Source organism: Delphinapterus leucas, chromosome 17, assembly GCF_059928025.1.
Source record: "Delphinapterus leucas isolate spDelLeu-1000000601 "Yukka" chromosome 17, BTC_Dleu_Yukka2, whole genome shotgun sequence".
NCBI lineage: Eukaryota > Metazoa > Chordata > Mammalia > Artiodactyla > Monodontidae > Delphinapterus > Delphinapterus leucas.
In genome coordinates, this window is record NC_143145.1 from 71,197,264 (window position 1) to 71,219,755 (window position 22,492).

Below are 22,492 nucleotides of genomic sequence, written 5' to 3' on the forward strand. Positions count from 1 at the left end.
AAGCTGAAAACATGCAGTTAATCTTTAGACTCTGCTTGTCCACTTTCGCTCATGCTAATGCTATTAATTCTCTTAGCAGTCTGTATCTTTCTCTCAACCTTGGAAGGTGTAGTACTTAAAAATCTGAGATTGGGGAAAGATAATCATAAGCTTTATCTGAAAAGGGTTAACTATTATACAGTGTTTACTAGAGGTATGAATTCACTAATATGTTTTTCAGTTAACTTCTAGACCAGATGTGCCCAACTTGGGGTGTGTGTATGTTTCAAACCACATATATTATTATATTGTGTATATTTCCCTTTTGAAATTGACACTGATGGAGGTAAGAACTCTTATCTGGCCATTATGTACTGTATCGACAATTTACAAAGAATTGATTCTTTTTATTATCTTCTCGAAGAAAATATGGTGAGAGCAGCTCAAACATAATTTTTAATCATACTAAGTGCAAGAGATTCTCTTCCTTATAATATCTATAAACTATATTTTAGCACAATATAGTTTTAATAAAATCATTAATCTTATTAAATGGGATTTTCTTTAAAAAAAACTGGCACCTTAGTTTAGTCTACCTACATAAAAAGACAACTTGGTTCAAATAAACAGTTAATTACCTGTGGTTTTAATCATTCTGGGATTTATTTTTTAATTGTAGGACTCTCCCTACATTCTTGTAAGTAGGATATAAGACAATTACATACTGGTATCAGCCCAAAAGTCACTAGCATCATATTGAATAATGAAACTCTTATAGCCAGATGGTTTGGGCTTTCTTTGTTTTTCTTTGTTTTTGCTTTTGAATTTTATTTTGCCGCCTTATCTAAAGCTTTTGAAGTGATCCAAGGATTTTGGGGTAGTTCAAGGTGTTTTTATTGAGCACTTACTATTATTACATGGCACTCTGTGAAACACTTTGGGAAAACAAAGGCAAATAAGATATTTAAACCTACAAGATAACTTACAGCTGGCACTTTTGTAAAACTTGTTTGGCCAATCAGAGAGTATTCCTGAGGACTTGGTTAACGACTTCTCCCTGAGCATGTCTGGATGGTAGTTTTCACTAGTCTCCATCTGTGCCTGTTCATATTTCCTTTGTATTGTAACCAAAAAAAAAGTCGTTTTATTTACATTCTCTTAAAACTAGGATAGGTTTGGTTCCAGATCGTGCTGTTTTTCTCCTAGGACATCAAATGTCAGTCCTGTACAGTTTTAAAGTACATTCATAAAAGGATTAATCTGTTGTGTTATCTAAAAATATCTTAACTTTCAGAGATTGGGGAGTGAGGAAGAGCCCCAGTCTTTCTATGAGAGTTAAAAGACACACATTTTGACATCAGGGTAGTGTCTAAACAAGCCAGGTGACTAGCTTGCAAATCCTGCTACACTTCAGAATTCCAACCACAATAATTAACCACAGATATTATAATCAGGTCTGATCTTGTCAGGCTGAGGGGGTTTGCTTCTTGGAGAGATTTTTAATGTGTAGGAAAGATAGGGTAAGAAAAGACGGAATTAAAGGTGATCTTAGTACTCAGTGTTGTAAACCTCGGTGAAATGTGTTCTTAGGAGGTTTTTGGTTTTTTGAGAAAGTCACAGTTTGGGAAGATTTAGGCAGTATTAAGGTACTAGGCTATATTTTAATAGATGCAGTTTAATTCTTTGGAAACCAAAGGGATATAAAATTCATGAAGTGAAAAAACTTGTGCAATATATATGGAATCTAAAACAAAACAATGGTTCTGATGAACCTAGGGGCAGGACAGGAATAAAGATGCAGACATAGAGAATGGACTTGAGGACACGGGGAGGGGGAAGGGTAAGCTGGGACGAAGTGAGAGAGTAGCACTGACATATATATACTACCAAATGTAAAATAGATAGTGGGAAGTGGCCGCATAGCACAGGGAGATCAGCTCGGTGCTCTGTGACCACCTAGAGGGGTGGGATAGGGAGGGTGGGAGGGAGGCGCAAGAGGGAGGGGATATGGGGGTATATGTATATGTATAGCTGATTCACTTTGTTATAAAGCAGAAACTAACACACCATTGTAAAGCAATTATACTCCAATACAGATGTTAAAAAAAAAAAAACTTGTGCAACAGATAGAAAATTTTCCAGGGTCCTTCTTAAAGCTTCGTGTAAATGAGGTTTGGTCTGCACTGAAAAGAAACATATTCATGAAAAGTAACTCCCAGCTGATTCAGAAATCTGCTTTAGGGAAAGGTGAGCGGGGCGAGCGCATTATTATGCGGTAGCGGAGATTGGTACAAGGAGTGGACTCAGAGTTAGCGTGAGATTCACGGGGTGGGGAGAAGTTCTGAAGTCGTGGGATCTGAAGGATGCATGTTACATATTTTCTTACTTAGCTACTTCTCCTTTTTCTTGGCAAATGGAAACCTTGCTGTTTTCAAGGTCCTTTACTCACTGCATTGCTATGATGGGAGCATTCAGGTATACAAACCACAGAGAATCCAAATTAAGGTTCTTGTTTTCAGACACTGGGAACACCCCTGGAATATCAGCCACTGATTTCAGATTTGTTGTAAGTCATTTTACACCCACGCAAATTCCCTAGAGAGGAGTTCCCGTCTACATAATATTTCACATAGGGATCCCTTCTACTTCTTCAGGCTTTAGTAGTGAACAAGTGTATTTTCTCCTAGGTGATGTCACTCTTTCTCGTCAGTATTCACGGTGGGAAAAAGTTTTACCTCACGAAATTTTTATAACTGGATTTTTGCTAATGAGTGGGAAAGTTAAGTATGAATATAGCGTTATCATCTATCTTTGGTTTCCCTTGATGGATCCTCCTACGGGTTGGTTTATTTTTAAAATGGAAAGATAGCCAATTTCATTCTTGCACTTAAATCCTCCTGTTTATTTAACAACTGTTTATTGTAAAATTTTGTCAGGTGCTTCACTAGTACAGGAGAAGAGTAACTGACTGTCCCTGGGGTGGGGAGAGGATTGATCAGGGGACACTGGGCAGAGAAAGTAAAGAGAACAGAAGATGACTAGCAGGCCCTGGAGGATGTATAGGGTATCCTAGGCCTTCACTGTCCAGCATAGGAGCCACAAGTCACGAGTGGCTTTTGACCATTGGAAATGTGGCCTATCTGAATTGAGTGCAAAATACACTCAGACTTTGAAGACGGAGTGCCCCCCTCCCCAAAGAAAAAATAAAATAGCTCATTAATAATTTTTAGAATATTGATTACACGTTGAAAAGATAACTATATTGAATACGATGTGTTAAAATACATTACTGAATTTGATTTCACCTGTTTCTTTTGACATTCACCATGGCCACTAGACGGTTGGTGGTTCCCAGTATCTTCTGTTGCCTGCGGCTCTGAGCCAAGAGGACAACATGTGTAAGGCATTGGGTAGCAGTCTTTCTTGTAGATGAGACATCTGTGCCAGACACCAGGGGTCCACTCAGGAGCAGGGAGCTGTAGACCTTTCCCAGGCCCACAGTCTTCTAATCAGTAATCAGATTAGAAGCGGTATGAAGTCCACACCCCTTGGTAGGACATAAAAGGCCCTTTCATGACCTGGCTGTACCCTTCTAGCTGCCTGCCCCCCAGATTCTCCCCTACTCCTATGGTCTAACTTTGATGAACTACAGCTGATCCTTGTTATTTGCAGGCGTTATTTTCCATAAAGTCACGGCAGACACTGAGTTAGCAAATACGGAGCCATTGCTTCTAGGGGAGATACAGAGTTAGATTCCTACGAGTCTCTGGTCATAACATTTTAGCTCTTGGATCAGTACATAGCCTTATTTTGAGTAGGTTCCTGTTTAAAGACACCTTATTTAATATATGTATTGTTGATTCATTAACACTGAACTTTTGGCCAACAGCTCTATTACTCATGCCTGAATTAAGCCTATATATATCAAGCTATGTACTTTTATCCTCGATCTCATTTAATTTTCATACAAACCTGTGAAGTGAATATTATTTCTGAATTTTACAGACATGGAAACTGAAGCTCAGAAAGGTTAAGTACCTTTCCCAATGTTGCACAGCTAGGAAATGATGAGAGCAAGAGCTGAGCCAGGCTTTCCATGACTTTAGGGCCGAGTGAGGGGATAGAGTTCAGTAGGTCTGGTGTTGTCCTTGGGACGTCTGCCTTTATTGGGAAGGGGTGGAGTTATAGCTCGTGGGCCACAAATTTACCCACATTGAAAGCTTCCGTGTCTATTTGATAGCCTAACCATTGAAATCTAGGCTAGGGGAGCATGTGCTCTGACTTACTGGGAGGAAAGGTGCAGAGCCACTGTGCGTGTTGACTGCGGTGGCCGAGGTGCGCTCTGTCTGCACCAGCTGCTTCTGTCTCACGAGCTCAGCAGACCCCTCACGCTCAGGGCACACCTTTTCTCTGCTTCCTAATTGGCTCGTTCATTGCTCCTTGTCCTTTATCCTCTTGTGGTTTCTTCCTCTGTGTCTTTTCACCTTCTCTCTCTGCGCACAGAACAGCTCTCTCTCACATATTCCACAGACTCTGACAATCTACTGGACTCAGGCCATCACCTCTGTCTGTGTCTGGATAGAACTTTTGTGCCGAGCCGCCCCAGTAGACCGCTGGGCAGCCTGTCCATTGGGTGCCTAGATCAGGTGTCAGGGGAGCATTGCTATGGAGTCTTCAGTGTCAAGAGCTGGGTGAAAGCTTCCTCGTAACAGCCCATTGAGGATCCTTAGGAAGGGCTGTGGGCATGGATGGTTGGGTTCAGAACAGAGTGCAGTGGAGTCTGGTACGACGTAGCATTTACCAAGAAGATCTGTGGGACTTCTTGTGTTTTTGTGGTTTTCACCTTTAAAAGCAGAAGACCAGTTTAAGTTCCCTGACTTTTCCACTTGGTTGTTTGTCGAGTTTAGTCTTTCATTTAGATAATAAGCCAGGATACATGTTTAGCAGAGCTGACCATTGTGGAGTTGTGTACAGCTACCTCTGCCAGGGTTGAAATAGAGTTTCTATAATGGCCCATTCCAGAGGCCTCTTCTGTCCTCCCTGGTTTGATCTCCTGTCACCTCCAGATTATTTCAAGTGCCAGGTAACCTCAAGACAGTTGGAATTAGATTCTGGAGCATAATTTTCTAATGTAGTTGCTTGGAAATGTTATCAGGACACCTAGGATTAAGAAGGGGGAAAGACAAGGTAACAGATGTAAGTGGGAAGTTGTTTCTTGTACAAAGGGTTACTGTGAGCCGAATGTTCCAAAGGCAGAGAAATCAATCCAGTTATTGCCAGACACTAAAAACAGATGTTTCACTGGTGTAGAGGGTCTGGGCTGCGGGTATGGAGGTAAGCGGGGACGCCATTGAGCTTCTGGGATCCTGGTACAGTCCTAAACGTCTAAGGCACCTGAGTTCAGTATAATTTTGTGCTTCAGGTGAGTGATGCAGTGTATTCACTGTTGGTCACAGTCAGAACCTGGAGGTTGTGGGACCAGTCTGAGGGCTGGAAATGACGCACAAATAAGCATGTGACAGTGACATAAGGACTCGAAAGGAAATTCAGGGAAAGGGAAAGCTCATCCTTCCTTGATGATGCTGAGAGGAGAGAACGAAAAATCAGGTGCTTTCATATTATAGCATTGTAAGGTCATGGCTTTTGGTTCCTCTGTTCATATTGGGAGGTTAACTGCATGTGGGGTGTCGATCTTACCTGGCAATTCTGGTGTCAACTGTCTATCCCTCCCTTGATGTTACAGCTGAAGGTCTCCAGGGATGGACATTCCACAAACTTCAAGGATGATATGTTCATTTTTTTCTAACGTTTTAACTAGACCGTTTCCTTGTACTATCATCAACAACTCTCCTGTTATGTATTTTGAAGTCCTTATTTAATGGTTTTTATTAGAAAGTTAAGGATTGTAGAAAGAGCAATCAGAGCTTGGTTTGAAACCTAGTGGTATAACGTGTAAGCTTTGAGACTTTGGACAAGTCAGTTAACTTCTTTGAATCTGTTTTTTCCTCTGTAAAACAGGGGACAGTATCTGCTTTGTAGAGCTCTAAGAATTAAATAAAATAATGTAGAGTCCAACACTTAATAATTACCAAATGCCTAAGATATTTCTTCTCTGTGAAATATCCCTTCAACACACGTAGTGTGTTTTCGTACCTGTGTATGTTTCATCTCCCCAAGTAGTTTATCCATGTACACACACATATAAACACACACACACACCCATACATACATATCCCTGCTTATTTAAACAAGTTCTTGGTTAGTGTCTGTTCATTGACTAAATTCCCCAGGCACCTATTATCTCTTATCTTCCGGAGCAACATGGAATTTCATGTGTCTATTCAAATTGCAGATTTCTAATTTTTCTTTTCTTTTTGCATTTCTAAGAGTACATCTCTTATTTTTTAGCATCCTGTCGTTTGCTTGATTCATATTAAGCTGACAATCAGCTAAAATCCCCTGTGGCTATTATCACCTAAGTGGCCATAATCTTAGCTTCCCCTATTTAGAACTTCATACAGTTTTTTTGTTTGTTTCAACCTCATTGTAAGAATCTACCTTTGTCTTCATGAGTAGTCATGCTGGTTATGAAGACCAGTAGTAACATGCTAAAACTTTTTTAATTTTTAAAAGATAAAAAACTGTATGTTAAGATTATAACTTTAAAAATTATAGAGAAAAATCCTGGAAGCCAGGAAATATCTCCTTGAGAAGATGAGACCTACACAGGTAAGAAGAGCCATATCTCCGCCAGGGGAGGGGAAGAAGAGGCAGGGCTCAGGCTCTGGAGTCTCTCACTTCTACCACCTGCTGGTGGTGTTTGACCTTGGACATGTTATTTGATGTTTCTGTACTTCAGGGAATCATAATAATAATGACTTCATAGGGTTTTTGTGAAGATCAAATAAAATACAGATATAGCATAGTAAATGATGTTTCCTATTTTGATGAAATAGCTTCAAACTCTATAGTAGTTTGTAAAGCAATTTGTTCCATGAACATGAATTAAGTACTGTGTGGCAGGCATTCTGGTAAGGGCCTAATATAAAAAGATGAAGCCTACTTAGTTTCTACCCCTCACAGAGCTTAAAATTTGCTAAGGAAAAAGACATAATTAAGATATATGTGGTTAATGGTAGTTATGTAGGCTATTAAAAGATAGAGGAAGGGAATTTAATCTTGGGGAGAAGGTCATCTGAGCTAGGTTTTGAAAGATGAGTGGGAATTAGCCAAAAGGGGGAAAATCTATTTTTTGTTCCATGTGTAGCGAGCACAAGAAAAGAGGTGAGAACTAGTGTGTGGTAGGTGAGGAACCCCGTGCAGTTTATACATCACCAGGGCAAGCAGAATCAGCAGGAGATGGCCCTGGAGAAATAGGCAAGGGCTAGACCATAAGGCATCATCTGTAACATTTGAGGCAGCAGAGACTTCATCTCAGAGGGAGTGGCGTCTACTAAAGATCTTGAGCCGGGAAATTAATTATCTGGAGGTAAGGAAGCTTACGTTAGATTTTCCAAGTAAGGTGAAGGCCCGAGCTAGAAGCAGTAATGATTATCTTAAAGACAAGGGGGGAGGCTTGAGAATACTTAAGAGGCAGAGTCACATTGATGATTTTCTGGCGAGAACGTAGGAGTTTAAGGATGATGTTCAGTGGATGGCACTCTTTCAGGTGGGGCAGTTAGGGGATGAGAAGGAGGAATGGATGCGCTCAACTCTGTGCATTGAAACCTAGCTGGATTTTTGAGGTAGAAGCTTTGAGAGGTGAAGGCTGGAAAGAAAGATTTGGGAAACCTTGGGAATAGGTGTTACCACCAAGGAGAGCATGAAGCCGCAGTTCTTAAGCCTTTTTGAACATTTGCATTACTTGGAGAGCTTTTAAGCAAAATACTGATGGTGTCCTGGTCATATGTGTGTGTGTGTGTGTGTGTGTGTGTACACAAACTTGTCTTTTTATAATTGTGGTAAAATATACCTAACATAAAATTTGCCGTTTTAAATGTACAGTTAAGTGGCATGAAGTACCCCTTCACGTTGTTGGACTGCTGTGCACCTCCAGAACTTTTTCATCGTCCTAAACAGAAACTCTCGACCTATTAAACAATAAGTACTCACCCCTCTTCCCACAAGGCCCTGGTAACCACAATTCTACTTTCTGTTTCTATGAAATTGGCTATTCTGGGTTCCTCACATGAGTAGAATCATAATATATGGCCTTTTGTGTCTGACTTCTTTCACTTAGCATCATGTTTTCTAGGTTTATCCGTGTTGTAGCATGTATCAGTATTTCATTCCTGTTTAAGGCTGAATAACATTCTGTTGTATGTATATACACTTTTGGTTCATTCATGTATTGATGGACATATGGGTTGTCTCCACCTTTTGGCTATTGTGAATAATGCTGCTGTGAATACGGGTGTCCGTATATCTGCTGAAGTCCCTGCTTTCAGTTCTTTTCAGTATATACCTAGACGTGGACATGCTGAATCATGTGGTTATGTGGTGTTTTTTAAAAGCTCCCCAGGTGGTCTTCAGATATGCACCAGGGTTGAGAACCTATGATATACAGCAAGGCTGCTTAATCTGGAAGGTCCATAAGTAGTCTCACTGTGGGTTCGTGACATCTTAGGAGAATTGTATGCCTTATTTTGTTATCTATGTAGCTTTACTTTTTGGCTTTGGTCAGATTCTCAAAGCCATTCATAACTCCAAAGTGGTGCTAAGAATCACTGCAGAGTCTAATTTAATATAGACAGAGATTTGAATAGACATTTCTCCAGAGAAGATATGCAGCGGCCAAAAAAGCACTTGAAAAGATGCTCAACATAGTTACTAGGGAACTGCAGATCAAGCCAACGAGACACCATTTCATGCCCAGTAGGATGGCTGTAATTTTTTTAAAAAATTAAATAAGTGTTGATGAAGATATGGAGAAATCGGAACCCTCGGACATTGCTGGTGGGAAAATAAAATGGTATATTCACTTTGGAAAGCAGTCTGGCAGTTCATCAAAAAATTAAATGTAAAGGTGCTATAGACTCACCAATTCCATTTCTAGATTTATATCCAAAAAAACTAAAGCATATCTGTACACTTGCACACAGATGTCCATAGCAGCATTATTCATTCCTAAGAGCCAAAAAGTAGAAACAGCCCAGATGTCCCATCAACTGATGAGTAGATAAATAAAACGTGGTATATCCTATATACATTGCAATATTTGGCTATAGAAAGGAACGAAGTACTCATACATGCTACAATATTGCGGAACCTTGAAAACATTATGCTAATTGAAATAAGTGAGAAACAAAAGGCCACATGTTATATGTTTCCATTTATATGACATGTCCAGATTAGGCACATACATAAAGTCAGAGGGTGTTAGTACTTCAGGGTGGGAGAGAGGAGGGAATGAGGAAGCATTGCATAGTGAGCGTGGGGTTTCCTGTTGGGGTGATGAAATGTTGTGGGATTAGATGTGGTGACGGTTGCACAATCCTGTGATTAGACTAAACCGCTGAAATGGATGTGTTAAAAGAGTGAATTGTATGGCTTCGGACTTACACCCCACTAAAGCTGTTAAACATAATTTTAAAAAACGGAAGAGAACCGAGGAGAGGGCTGGGCTGAAGAGGAGGCCTGGAGAACTCCAAAGAGGAAGGTCCCATGAAAGAGATGGAAGAAGAATTATGCAGTTTAAGGGGAGGCCCTATACAGGGTGGTGTCATGGAAGGCTCAGAACAGAGATATACCGGGAGGAATCCCTGGGGGGACGTGATCACAGTGACAGGCACAGTGGAAAGGCTAAGTCACATAGCACGGGATGCCAGAACTTATGTAGGCTTGGTATGCAGATGTCATGGAAGACGAGGGAGGCAGAGTCAGTGGAACGAGGAGGGGGAGGAAATGTAATTGTTTGGGATCATGAAGTGAGTGGAAGGGAATAGGCATAAACCACAGGCCTATATTCCCTTATCTGAATCTCAGAATTCAACAAACTCTGGAACAGGAAAGGTTTTTATAACTCATTTAGCGGTAAAACCTGACTTGAATGGATATGGAATGGCTTATAATCTTCATTTGTCCCACCTAGTGTGAATATTCATACATTTCACTGCAGAAATAATATTGGATTTGATTACAGAATGCACTCACAGGGCTCTGTGGGGTTATTATGAAATATGGCGTATGCCACGTTTTCTCTTTCTAAAATTAAAATATGTCTATCTCTCTGGATTCTAAATTCTGTGGCTCCCTAGTGTTTGGGGTAAGGGAGAACAGGCCTGTAGTCTTTGGGCAGGTCCGGATGTGAAGGAAAGATGTGAGACTGGATGGCTGCTGGAGAAAGATTCACACTCAAGGGATGGAAATGACCTGAGTGTGCTTATAGGTTAAAGTAGAAAGAAAAAGGGTGAACGGTTGCTAAAGGAAGCTTTGTAGCAAAGTCTCAGAGAAGATGGGGAGGGAAATAGGAAATGGGGTTGGAGCAGTTAGTGTTTACAAGACGAGGGATCACACATCCTCTGCGAAGCCAGGAGTGATGTTGAAGAGAGCAGTGGATTTCTGTGTAAGTGAAAGGAAGGGAAGTCGCATAAAATCAGGTTGATCGGCCATTTGCCCAAGTGGTAAAAGCTGGAAATAATTGTTGGGGTAAATAGGAGCTGACTGGAGAACAAATAAAAGGATGGGCAGGCAGGCCTATGAGTCTAAGGCAAGTTGAGAAACCTTGAAACGTCTGAGGGGCCGTTCCGCCCTTAGCTGTGGGATTTTCTCTGTCGGGGCTCGGATCCCTACTTATAGGAGTGGAGGAATCTTGGGATTAAGTTTTGCCGAGGGAACTCTGTGAGAAGAGATGCGTGAGACCCACCTGACGGTGGTGAATCCAGCGAGCTAGGGAGGGACATGCGATGAGCAGAAGGGCAAGGGACTAGAGTTCTTGATGCATGAAGACCGGTTACCAAGGAGGAAGACAGTAAGAAAGCTAGCATGCTAGGAAGCTGTGAGCCAGAAGTGGCTTTCGGGGGCCCCCAGTTCTGGGTGACAGCAAGGTTCGGGAGTGATCGTAGGGGCAGTGGCCGAAGTGCAGTGGAGGTGACCTCTGTTGGAGGTGAGGCAGGAGGGCCTGTGAGGATTTCACAGAGATTGTGAGATCACTCCGGGTGGCGACCAGATGTGGCCTAGAGACGAAGAACTAATCAAATACCAACATCTTCAGTAAAGGTGGAAGATTAAGTGGCACACTGGTACATCTCAAGGCGGATCATGGATAGAGGGTGCTTTAAGACATGGGTTTCCAAGGAGCGGAGATTTTGATTCAAGGCCACCCTTGTAATTGAGCGGCGGCCTAGTGGCTCTGAGGAAGGCAGAGGGGATGCCGCACCCTCCTGTTCCTGGGACGAGCGTGATGAGAGGACAGGCAGCGTCTATGGGAATGGACTGTGGGGAGGGCCTGTCAGGAGGTACCAGAAAGGCTCCTTATACTGTTACTGGGTTAAGGATGTGGGCGAATTTCTTACTACAGAGTAAGACTTGAGAGGCACAGGAAGGACCGGTAGGATGGAGCAGAACTGCTATGGGTTGTATTTGGGAAGAAACATAAGACAGAAAAAGAAAACTATTTAGATGGTGACCAAATGTGAGAGAAGTTTCATCTCTGCCCCAATTCAAATACTGAACACATTAAAATAGGAAGATTGCGAGGGATTTTTGTTTCCTTTTTTTTAATTGTGTTTTTGTAGGTGTTCACATTGTTTTAATAATACAAAGATACTGAGTAAATAATGTCATTGCGCTGGTTCGGACCTTCTAGTCTGCTAATGTTAAGATTTTCAGAAAAGTACTCGTATTATCAAACATGATAGGTATGCTTTGTGTCACCTGCCTATCTGATAAACAGGTTTTTTTTTTTTTTTCGAGTCATTGATTAAAAAAATCAACTAGACTGGAGAACCTCTCTTTGTTTGTAATAAGCAGTTAACTAACACCCAGAATGTTATTCCACCAGCCTAGACTAACTCACCATTGTCTCCCAGCCCAGTAGTTCTAAGTGCTGCTCTTCCCTTCCAGTGGGCGCTGGACAGGCTTCAGCTGATCACCTGGGGTCGTTCTGCAGGGGGGGGGTTCTAATTTCGTTGGTCTGGGGTGGAGCCTGGAAAGCCATGTTTTTAAAAAGTTTCTCAGGTGATTCATTATGAGCCACATCTGCTTTCATCTCTACAATAGCAGTAACTCAGATGCCTCACCAACCTGAATATGCTGCGTCTATGCCAGATCCCTGACTCCACATTCTTTTATTAAAGTAAACATGAAATGCTTATAAAACATTTGAAAAATACTCAATTATTAGTAATCAGTTTAAATTAGAAAATAATGTTGTGCCATAGTCTTCAAATTTGCAAAGCATTTTTAAAAATCATAATATTCATTATTATTGTGAATTCTGGTACGATGGGACCTCACAAACCCTGCTGAGGTGATTAGAAATTAGTACAGCCTTTTTGGAAAATAATTTGACAGTAAATATAATAGTTTTAAATATGGTCACACCTTTTGATCTGGTAATTACATTTCTGAGACTCTATTGTATTGACTATTGATTATTAATTAATCAGATATGTGGATCAGTACTTATATAAAAGATATTCATCACAGTGTTATTTATGGTGGTAAAAAATGGAAACAAACTAAATGATTATAGAAAATGTTTAAATATATTATGGTACTTTCATATGATGGAATATCATAGAGCCATTAAAAATTATGTTTATAAAGACATATTTAATACCATGGAAAAATCTTAGAAATAATAAGGGCATCTATAAAATTGTACATGCAGTTTGTGGCACACACACACAGACACACACAGTACTTTTTTAAAATTTTTTATTTTATATTGGAGTATAGTTGATTAACAGTGTTGTGTTTCAGGTGTACAGCAAAGTGATTCAGTTATACATATACATGTATCTATATTCTTTTTCAAATTCTTTTCCTATATAGGTTATTACAGAATATTGAGCAGAGTTCCCTGTGCTATACAGTAGTTCCTTGTTGGTTATCCTTTTTAAATAGAGCAGTGTGTACATGTCAGTCCAAAACTCCCAATGCTGAGCAGAAATTTTTTTAATTTAATGGTTATTCTCTGTGTGGTAGGAATACATGCAATATATTCTTTAGCATTTTATGTTCTAAATTTTCTACTACGAGCATGCATTACTTTTATTAAGAAAAAATAATAAAACTTTAAAAACAAAGTTCTTATCTCTTTAGCAGAAAGAAGGAGGACAATTCATGTGGGGTGAATCATTAGAGAAGTCATTCTTGATCGTAATAGTCGCCAGTTTGTTTCCTAAATATTTGTAAACCATCCATTTACCTGCTCCACAACTCTGCAGGTTATCAGTATCAGGCCTAATAGCTTGTGGGGCTTGTTGTTGTCGTTTTCTGGTTTTTTGTTTTTAATAAAAACTGCTTTATTGAGATACACTTCATGTAACGTAAAATTCACCCTTTGAAAGTGTCCGGTTCAGTGGCTTTTAGTTTATCCACCAGTTGTGCAGCCATCACCACTATCTAGTTTCAGAACATTTTCGTCAACCCGAAAAGAAACCCTGTGCTCGTTAGCAGTCACTCCCCCTCTGCCTTTCCCCTTAGCCCCTGGCAACCACTAATCTGCTTTCTGTTTCTGTGGATTTGCTTATTCTGGATGTTTCCTATAAATGCACTTGTACCATATGTGGCCGTTTGCAGTATCCTGTTAGCAAGCCTTCAGCCCCTCCTCCCTATGCTTCCAAACCTGTGATGGGTACCGCTGCCCTAACTGTGGTCTGACCACCTCTGGCTGAGACCTTTCCACTGTGCCTGTGGTTCAGTAAGTCAACAGGGACTGCTACTTATGCTAGCATTTAGCGTTTTCTATATTCTGACGCTCCAGAGTAGATGCTTACTAAACACGTGGTGAATGCGTGAATTCAGCGAATAAACTGTACTCTGCCTTACCTCTCCCTCTCCTTTTTGGTCAGAGCAGATTATTAATACCGTGAGTTAGTCAGACTTCAGGTCACCTGTGGGACAAGAAACTTTCTCCCCGCAGCTGATGGCAGTGGTTGGCGAAGCTCAGCAGGCCTCAGCGTCCGGGCTTGTTAGACCCCGCCCGCCGCCAGGGTGCGTCCTTCAGGCCGGCTGGGTGGAGCCGAAGGGTGCGTTTCCCACAGCTCCCGGGTGGCACTGGGGGAGGTAGGGTGCAGCCAGCACCATAACCAGGGCCTGACAGCATCCTGGGGGGAGAAGAGATTGGGTGAGGATGGAAAGACCCAGAGCCCCCCAGCTGTCGAGTCACATGGCCGTGTGGTCACCCAGCATCTCTGGCCTGACCGCGCTCTCTATTAAGCGCACCGCTTTGGCACCCTAGGGTCCTGGGACACCCTCACCACCACCCCAGCTTCCCTGTGAAATGTAGTACCCCTTCTTCAAAACCCAACTCGGCCCATTCGTCAGACCTTCGCCGAGGCTCCCCACGACAAGAAGTGATTTCTCTTCGCGAGCACTTTGTGTTTTTCGTGTGTGCCGGATCCCGCGTTAGTTTACTACATACTTGTTTCTTCTTCCTAAATCTTTGATTTCTTGAGATTAAATTCTGTTTCTTACTCCGTGATTGTATTACAGTGTCCAGAGAGCCCAGTAATTTGCTCTCGGCAGCTACTCAATTATCAGCGCAGTTGAACATCAGAAGGAAAGAAATGCAAATCGATTTTTAAATTAAAATCCTATAATTTATGTTATATTTTTAATACCAAGAAGAGATCTTTATTAATTAGAAACTTAACCTTATATAAAATTTAATTGTCCGGGGCCCAAATATGGTTTTGCCCTAAGTAATAGTCATTACTCTGGATTTCACAACGTTGCCTTAAAACGCCAAACTAAAGAAGTCATGTGCCTGTGTTATGAACATACATATATAATGTGTTGTGATTTCTCTGAGAGCTTAGTTTTTTCTACATCATTTATTCTAACTGGAGCCAGGGTTTGAGTTTCAGCTTAATGAGTTCTCTTTTTTTCCCCCGATACCAAGCAAAAGGAATATGATAGTTACCTGTATCTGAGGTGTCAAGCAATTACCTTAATTTCTTTCAAGTTTTCATTTCATGCTTATTAACTTGCCAGTTATGGTTAAATAAGGTGCAGCAGCCTTACAGATTTTTATCCATAGCTGTAGGTTTTACAAAAACAATGATTCTTCACTGTCTCAGTGCAAACACATTTTTAGGACTAATTGAAAAAAAAAGGTACAGAAGGACACATTCTCCAATAGGAGGAAGTTGTTTTCATCTTTTCAATGCCTGTTTGAGACCACCCTGATCTAGTCCATTAAATTATTATTTTTAACGCCCTTTAAGCTCATTTGGGTTTAAATTTGTATTAACTACCCAAAGGGTGATTAGAAGAAGCTCAATTCTTGAGTCCAGTTATAACTTTAGTTCCCCAAAATGCAGTAACTTTGCATCTGGAGCGGGAAGGAGAAAGCCCTCCATTGACAGCTCTCCAGGACAGCTCTGCTCTTACAAAATCTGGCAAATCGAGAGGGCTCCCTAATTCTCCACGCCCCGATCCTGAGGTCAGAGAATTGGGCTCCGTTGTACAATCGCAATACTAACAATATGATTGCACTTCTACTGAGAGCTGTTTGTGTTCCAAGTTTGAAACTTAAGCTGAAGTACAAATCTCTCCTAAACTCAAGTATGGTTAGTTTCGATAATTACTAAAATCCAGTGTTCGAGAGTGAAGAAAATGGTTAAAGTAAGTGTTTCGGCTTATAAGTTCAGGTGCCAAGGTAATTTTTAAATTCTTTTCAAATAATGAATTCTTGTAAATAACTTTCTAAATTCTAGTAATTCTCAGTAAATCATTCTGTAGGTATGTGTTATTTGCAAATAAAAATGCCTAATTTGGCTTATTTTTATAAGAACAAATTGGATTGGGGGAAGGGGGACCTGTTGATCCAGAGCTGCCTTTTTTCTATTTTTGATGGCAACCATTGCCTCATAGCAAATACTGTTTGGAGTTATTGTAACGATCTGACGAAAAGAAAGTTTGCCAGAATTTGTATGGTGAAAAAATGAATTGGAGGTCCTCCCACCAAACCAGGGTTTTCCTCCTTGCTCACTTTCCACTTCTGTGGAAGAGAATAGGGAAAGAGCATAAAAAAGTATTCCAGAAAAAGACTTCTTATATGCGAGACATAATTTAAACTGCCCCAAGGAGCTGTATAACTGTGATCCTTTTTTCTTCTCTAACCACGGACATTTCATTTGGGTCCTAAACATTGTCCCTGGGACATGCTTAAAAGTTTTGCCCCTGCTTTGTGTGTTCTGTTTGACTGGAGGCAAAGAATGCTTGGAAAACGCTAGGAAAGCTTGGAGTGAAATGAGTGTGAATGAGAAAAGGAAAGAGAGTGTCTTCCGTGGCATCTCTGGCGCCCAGAACCTGGCGTGGGGGACAGCAGTGTGGGCCTGCCTGGCCCATCAGGAGAATGCCCTGGATCCTCACTGGGAAGGAGGCAACTGAGGATGCAGAAGAAAGAAGCGTTATCTTAATCGCATGTCCTATGGGCCAGGGAACAAGTAGAAGGGAACCTCTAATTCTTCCTAGTGGAATCCATGAGGCCTGCATAAAGAAGATGGCTTTTCAGCTGAACTTGAAAGAGAAGATTTTCCTGAGGAAGCACGATTTGAGTAACCTTTGCTGGAAGGTTCTTGTGATTTGGACATTGTTCTTGCTTTAGAAGAGTCGCATCTGTGGGAGAGAAAACATGAGAAAGTTACAAAAGTTAAGACTAGGATACAGTAATGAGTCCAGAATGACCAAGAGCCTCCATCTTTCTTATTTAGAAGAACTTGGGGTAGATTTGGAGAAAATATAATTTGGTTGTAATAGAGTTTCAGTAGTTATAGAATACTGTTACAGAATATCCTTTGATTGGTAAAAGGAAATAATTTATACTTTAAATTTCATTGCAAATACTTACCTGTAAAAGGGGGTCCAATTTCTTATTTCATTCACTTTAGGCATTTTTCGTGCCACTTACCATAGAGTAGCTTTACCTCATTTTATGCAATATGCTTCCTGAAAATAAGCATGTTAACAATTTGTATGTTTTAATTTGCATCCTGGAGAGCCTGGTTATTTAAAAGAATCTCTGGTTTGCTTGTTGTTTTTGTTTTCTTCCAGTGGCACGGCTGGGTCTCCTTCCCTCCCTCCCTGCCTCCCTCTCCTCCTTTCTGCCTTTTGGTAAACTCATTAAAATCTGATGTGTTAATGAAAGGAAACTTGGAAAATGCAAACATTAAATTATACCCACAGTGCTTGTTGAAACAATTTAACTGCTAATACATTGGTGAATTCTAATTTTTTCTATAAATTAATTTTTCTCTTTAACTGTAATTCACCATCAGCTTAGATTGTTTCATAAACATTTACATGGTATTAAATTCAACCTATAATATCTTACATTTATTAAATAAGCCCTTACTAGATGCCAATCATTGTTCTGTGTGCTTTACATTCCATGCTCTCAACAAACTTATAAAAGCATGTATTAGTATTTCTACAGTTTTAGAAATGAGGAAACTTAGGTCCAATAGGGTTAATTAGCATAATTAGCACAACTAATATGTGGTATTCCGGGCATTCCAAACCTGAGTTGACACCGGAGGATGTGCTCTTAGCCATTGCATTGTATGACTTTTCCTGAATTTTGTTTTAATGGTTGCATAATAAAGAAATTTTATTATGGATCTTAGAGTTCTGTTAGAAAGGTGTCACTCTATCAAGAGAGAACTTTCCTGACCACCCAGGTAAAATGGCACTCCTCACCCCCATCTACTGACACGTTGTACTATCCTAGCCCTACATATATATTTTTTTATATAGCTCTGATCACTACCTGATATGGTAAATTTTATTTGTTTCACTGTTTCTCTTATGGACAAAAGACTCGGTCTGTTTCGTTCATTGCCGCATCCCCCAATTCCTAGAACCATGCATGGCGTGTAATACATATTCAGTTAAACTTATTGAAGGATTTCATGATCTATGCTTTCAGGTTAGCTTTGCATAAATTCTCATTTTCATAATCAACTTTCATTGGGGCCGAAAGGCTGGAACTGACCACATGATCTGCATTTCCCTCTGTAAATCACAAGAATGCTAGGCTCCAAGTGCCCCAGGCTGGTGGGCAATGCAGAACACCCCACACTTCTGCACAGCAGGGACGTTGCATGCCTACCAAGAGCCGGCTTCTTGTCCAGACTGGTTTATGCTAGTTGTGCTTGTTATTGTAATCACATAATTTTATTAAATATTATGTAACTGATTGTGAGTGTGAAAAGGTACATACGTTTCTATAAAAACTAAGATGAATGGTTTGAAAAACTCAGTCAGATGGACCAAAATTGCTTCCAAATAGGTATACGCAACACATCTATAAAAGACTGGGAAAAAATAATGAAAATCTATACCTCATAAGCACTTATAAGAACTCTAAGTGTCTGTGAGTTCTAGCTCTATTTTATTTTATTATTTTTATTTATTTATTTTTTATTTTTGGCTGTGTTGGGTCTTCGTTGCTGCGCGCAGGCTTTCTCTAGTTGCAGCAGATGGGGGCTACCCTGCGTTGCGGTGGCTTCTCTTCATTGTGGAGCATGGGCTCTAGGCACACGGGCTTCAGTAGTTGTGGCTCGCGGGCTTAGTTGGTTCGCGGCATGTGGGATCTTCCCGGACCAGGGCTCGAACCTGTGTCCCCTGCATTGGCAGGCGGATTCTTAACCACTGCGCCACCAGGGAAGCCCCTAGCTCTATTTTAAATAAACAAAACTTGGAAATAGTAGACAGTGCCTTAATGATAGGTTTGATTTATGTGAGAAAGACAATATGAAACCCCAATGGAGACTAATACTCAAATATATGATGTTTAAAGTTAAAACGAAATGATTTAACTAGTAGGTATCATTTTCTGTAATTGCTCTTGATGACTGCCTTTTAAAATTAACCAGTTACTACTTCTGATTCTGTAGGAAAAAGAAGGCTTTTACTATTTTGAATGAAACTCAGCATTCTTGGTGTGCCAGAGAAAATTCCTAGCTGGTTTTATTACTTCAGTAACTTCATAATAAATTCAGTAATAACGGTAATGTTTCATTTTTCTTCAGGGAATAATCGCTTATGAGCTGAGGCAGGATTTCCTTTCTGCAATAGAACACGAGCTTCAGCAGGACAGGGGCTTTGTCTGTTTTGTTCCTGGCTCTATCCATGTCTACAACAGTGCCTGGTGCATTAATTATTTATTGAATGGATAGATGAATGATGCTAGACATTTTTTATAGTATTTTGAATTTTACAATGAAACTACTATATTTTGGCAAAAAGTACTGTTAAATTACATATTCAGTGTTTATCAAATTAAGTTAAAATATGCTGCTTTCTATAATTTACATAAGTTTACGTTTCTCACTTCAGTGAAAGTAATTAAAGAATAGGAGCCTCAGTGCTCACGTTGCAGTGGTTAAGAATTGAGGAGGTGTTTGGATTCACTTATGAGCTCTAAAACTTCCTAACGATGTGGCCTCAGTCAGGTTACTGTAGCTCTTCTGTACCTCAGCTTCCCCATCTGTAAATTGGTGATAATCATAGATTGTTATGGGAACGAAAGGTCTACCTATGTGTAAAGTACCTAGAGAATACCTGCCAAGATGGTAAGCACTCAGTAAATAGCTGTTACGATTACACTCGAGCGTGACTCCTGACCTGTCAGTTATTATCTGAGCAATTTGAGCAAATTACTTATGGAAACAGGTCAGAGAGGTTAGATAATCTGTAAAGGGTGAGGGTGTGCGTGCGTGCGTGTGTGTGTGTGTGTGTGTGAGAGAGAGAGACGGTGTGTATGTGTACACGCACATATATAAAAAACATTAAAATGTAGGTTTTTAAACAAGAAAAGTGCTTGACACTTAATAAGTAATAAATGTTAGCAAAAAGCAGCAAACAACATATTATACTGTGGGAGAAGATTCTCATTTATTTACTTAAAAACTTTTTACAACTGGAATAATCAAAAATACTTTTTACGTAGGTCTAGACTGTCTTGCCCTGGACATTTCTGTAAGTTTTTCTCATAAATTAGGAAGGTTTTTTTGAAATCTCAAAGAAGTTTAAAATGGGTTTCAGAATTAAGAAAGAGAATTGAGTTTTAATCTGGAGAAGTTTATGAAACTCTAACACAAGCACTACATTGTGGTTCTTAGTTGGATGACTTCTTTCCAGAATGCCAAGCCTTTGGTGAAAAATGGTTTTCCAGATATTTAATAGGGACTAAGTACACCCTGCTTGAAGGGGCAAGAAGTGCTTACATTATGGAAGGAATGCAGTTCTTCCCCTGGTGTTTCCTCATCTGAGGCCTTGTTAAAACCTAGTCTTGCTATTCCTGGCTGGATTAGCACCGGCTGACGTCGTTGGGTGTAGAAGCAGCCCAGTGACTGGCTATATTAAGGAACTTAGCCTGTGAGAATTCAGAAAGTGGAAACCATCTTATGCCACTGATGTCAGACTAGACGTTTCCTCCCCGCCCCCCCCCGTTGGTAATGATAGTTTAGAACAGCTCTCTGCTACTGACATATCCTGCACCGAATTTTGCTAAGATAAGACTTACAGAGAGGATTTTTCCTTCTTTACGAGAGATGGAGATTATGGAAATGTTACAGCAAAATATTTGTGTAACCAGCGAAAATGAATTTAGCCATTTATTTGATTATTGCAGCATGTGTTAAAGAGTGGCTGCCGCCCATTTGCAGCCTAATGTGTTTATTACAGTCTTCCCAATGGCATCTTGAAGTGTCTTTTAGCTAAAAAATTCATGAGGATTATTGGCTTTCAGTCAGAAAATGGAATATGTCTTCTAGTTACTGTCTAATATACCACTTTAAGGCTATTACACAAAAGTAAATCTGAGAGTGGGGCATATTGAAAAGGAAGGAATTTTTAGCTTAAACATTTGTCTCTACGCAGTTATTATGTTCCCGTGGAGTGAGAAACAGCATAAGAGAAGGTAGGTGTTGAAGCCATTTTACTTGGAGAAGAAGAGATGCAGTTGTAGTCTGTGGTATTTTCTGAAATCCTGTATCCAACTGGAAACTGTTAGTGTTTTATTTTGGAAAAATCATCTCCTAATAATAGTATGTGTTTGACTTATTGAAGTTAATTTAAAAAACCACGTGTACAGTAAGTTGCTCAAAAGTAGTGAAGTTTAACTGAGAATTTGTTTCCGATAAGATGCCCTTTATTCTGGATTTGTATGAAGGGAATCTCCTAAAACTTTGCAACTTAACTTTTGTCACTGTATGAATTAATGTGCAGTTTTATGAAAATACACACTGTAATGTGTGGGGTAAACTAAAATTTTATCGTATGAAAAGCAAGGAACAAAATAATATCATGTAAAGATGAAGTTAAAAGTGTTTCTATGATCCAGTAAAAAGTAACACTTCGGGGAAAATAATATATCGTTTTACTAACAAAAATTTACTTTTGAAATATTGAATAGCCTCTTCTATCACTGTATTAATGCATTACTTGTCTTGCCAGTGGGAAGAAAGAGGTTTTTTTTTCTGTGTGCTCTCATCCCTGCATTCAGTAAATCTTCGAAGTTCTGCTTACGTTGTGTTTGTATGTGTGATGCTCTTTGTTTGCTTGTTTGGATGAATCAACGATACGTCTTTGCATACAATCTGTATACTTACTGCATGGAAGATTTTTTTAACTCTTGCCAAGAGCTGGGGTCTTGCCAAAATATTGTTTGCTTTGGGTAGTTTTGTTTAGTTGACACTGTTTAGAAAGTGGTTTTTCCCCTCCCTTGTCTTCACTGCTGTATCATCTAACTGACGTCCAAGGATTGGCCCACTCCCTATTTTCTACCTTTCTCGGGCATCTACATCCTAAAAGCACGTTGTGTATATTTTAAAAGTAGATACTGTGTTTTTTTAGGCTTATTAGAGTCTGACCCAGAAATTTTGCTTCTGTAACATAAAGGAATCCTCCTGGAACACAGTATATTCTGAGGGAGAAATTGTTTACAGTTTAGAATGAACAGATGTTTTTACTTGTGATAAAGAAATAATGCATGCATCTAACTTTTGAGGTGGACTTCTGAGCGATCGAGGACCCTAAAAGATTATCCTTTCATAATCAATTTAATAGAATAGAAATGGAAAAGTGCTTAAGTGAAGATGTATGTACACTTTTAATATTACTTGAGTATTTCTTAGTCTTGCAAAGTTTGTGAAGAATCAGACCACAGAGTACACAACAGTGTCATCTGTCTCTTGTAACGAGAGTTCTGGAAGAGCCTGGAAGGCCTTAGAAAGTATAGAAGCATTTCTGGTCTCATATCAAGAGCTGGATGATTTATCAGGCAGTTCCTCCTCACGTAGGTGTTGATAAGAAAAGTTGTTCCAACAGCTTTGTA

General features: G+C 40.0%; 1 protein-coding gene across 6 annotated transcripts in view; it reads left to right on the plus strand.

The window, feature by feature from the left end:
• Nucleotides 1–22,492, plus strand: part of NCOA2 (nuclear receptor coactivator 2) — a 271,444-nt gene that overhangs the window by 147,451 nt on the left and 101,501 nt on the right. The gene's annotated exons all lie outside the window — the stretch shown is intronic.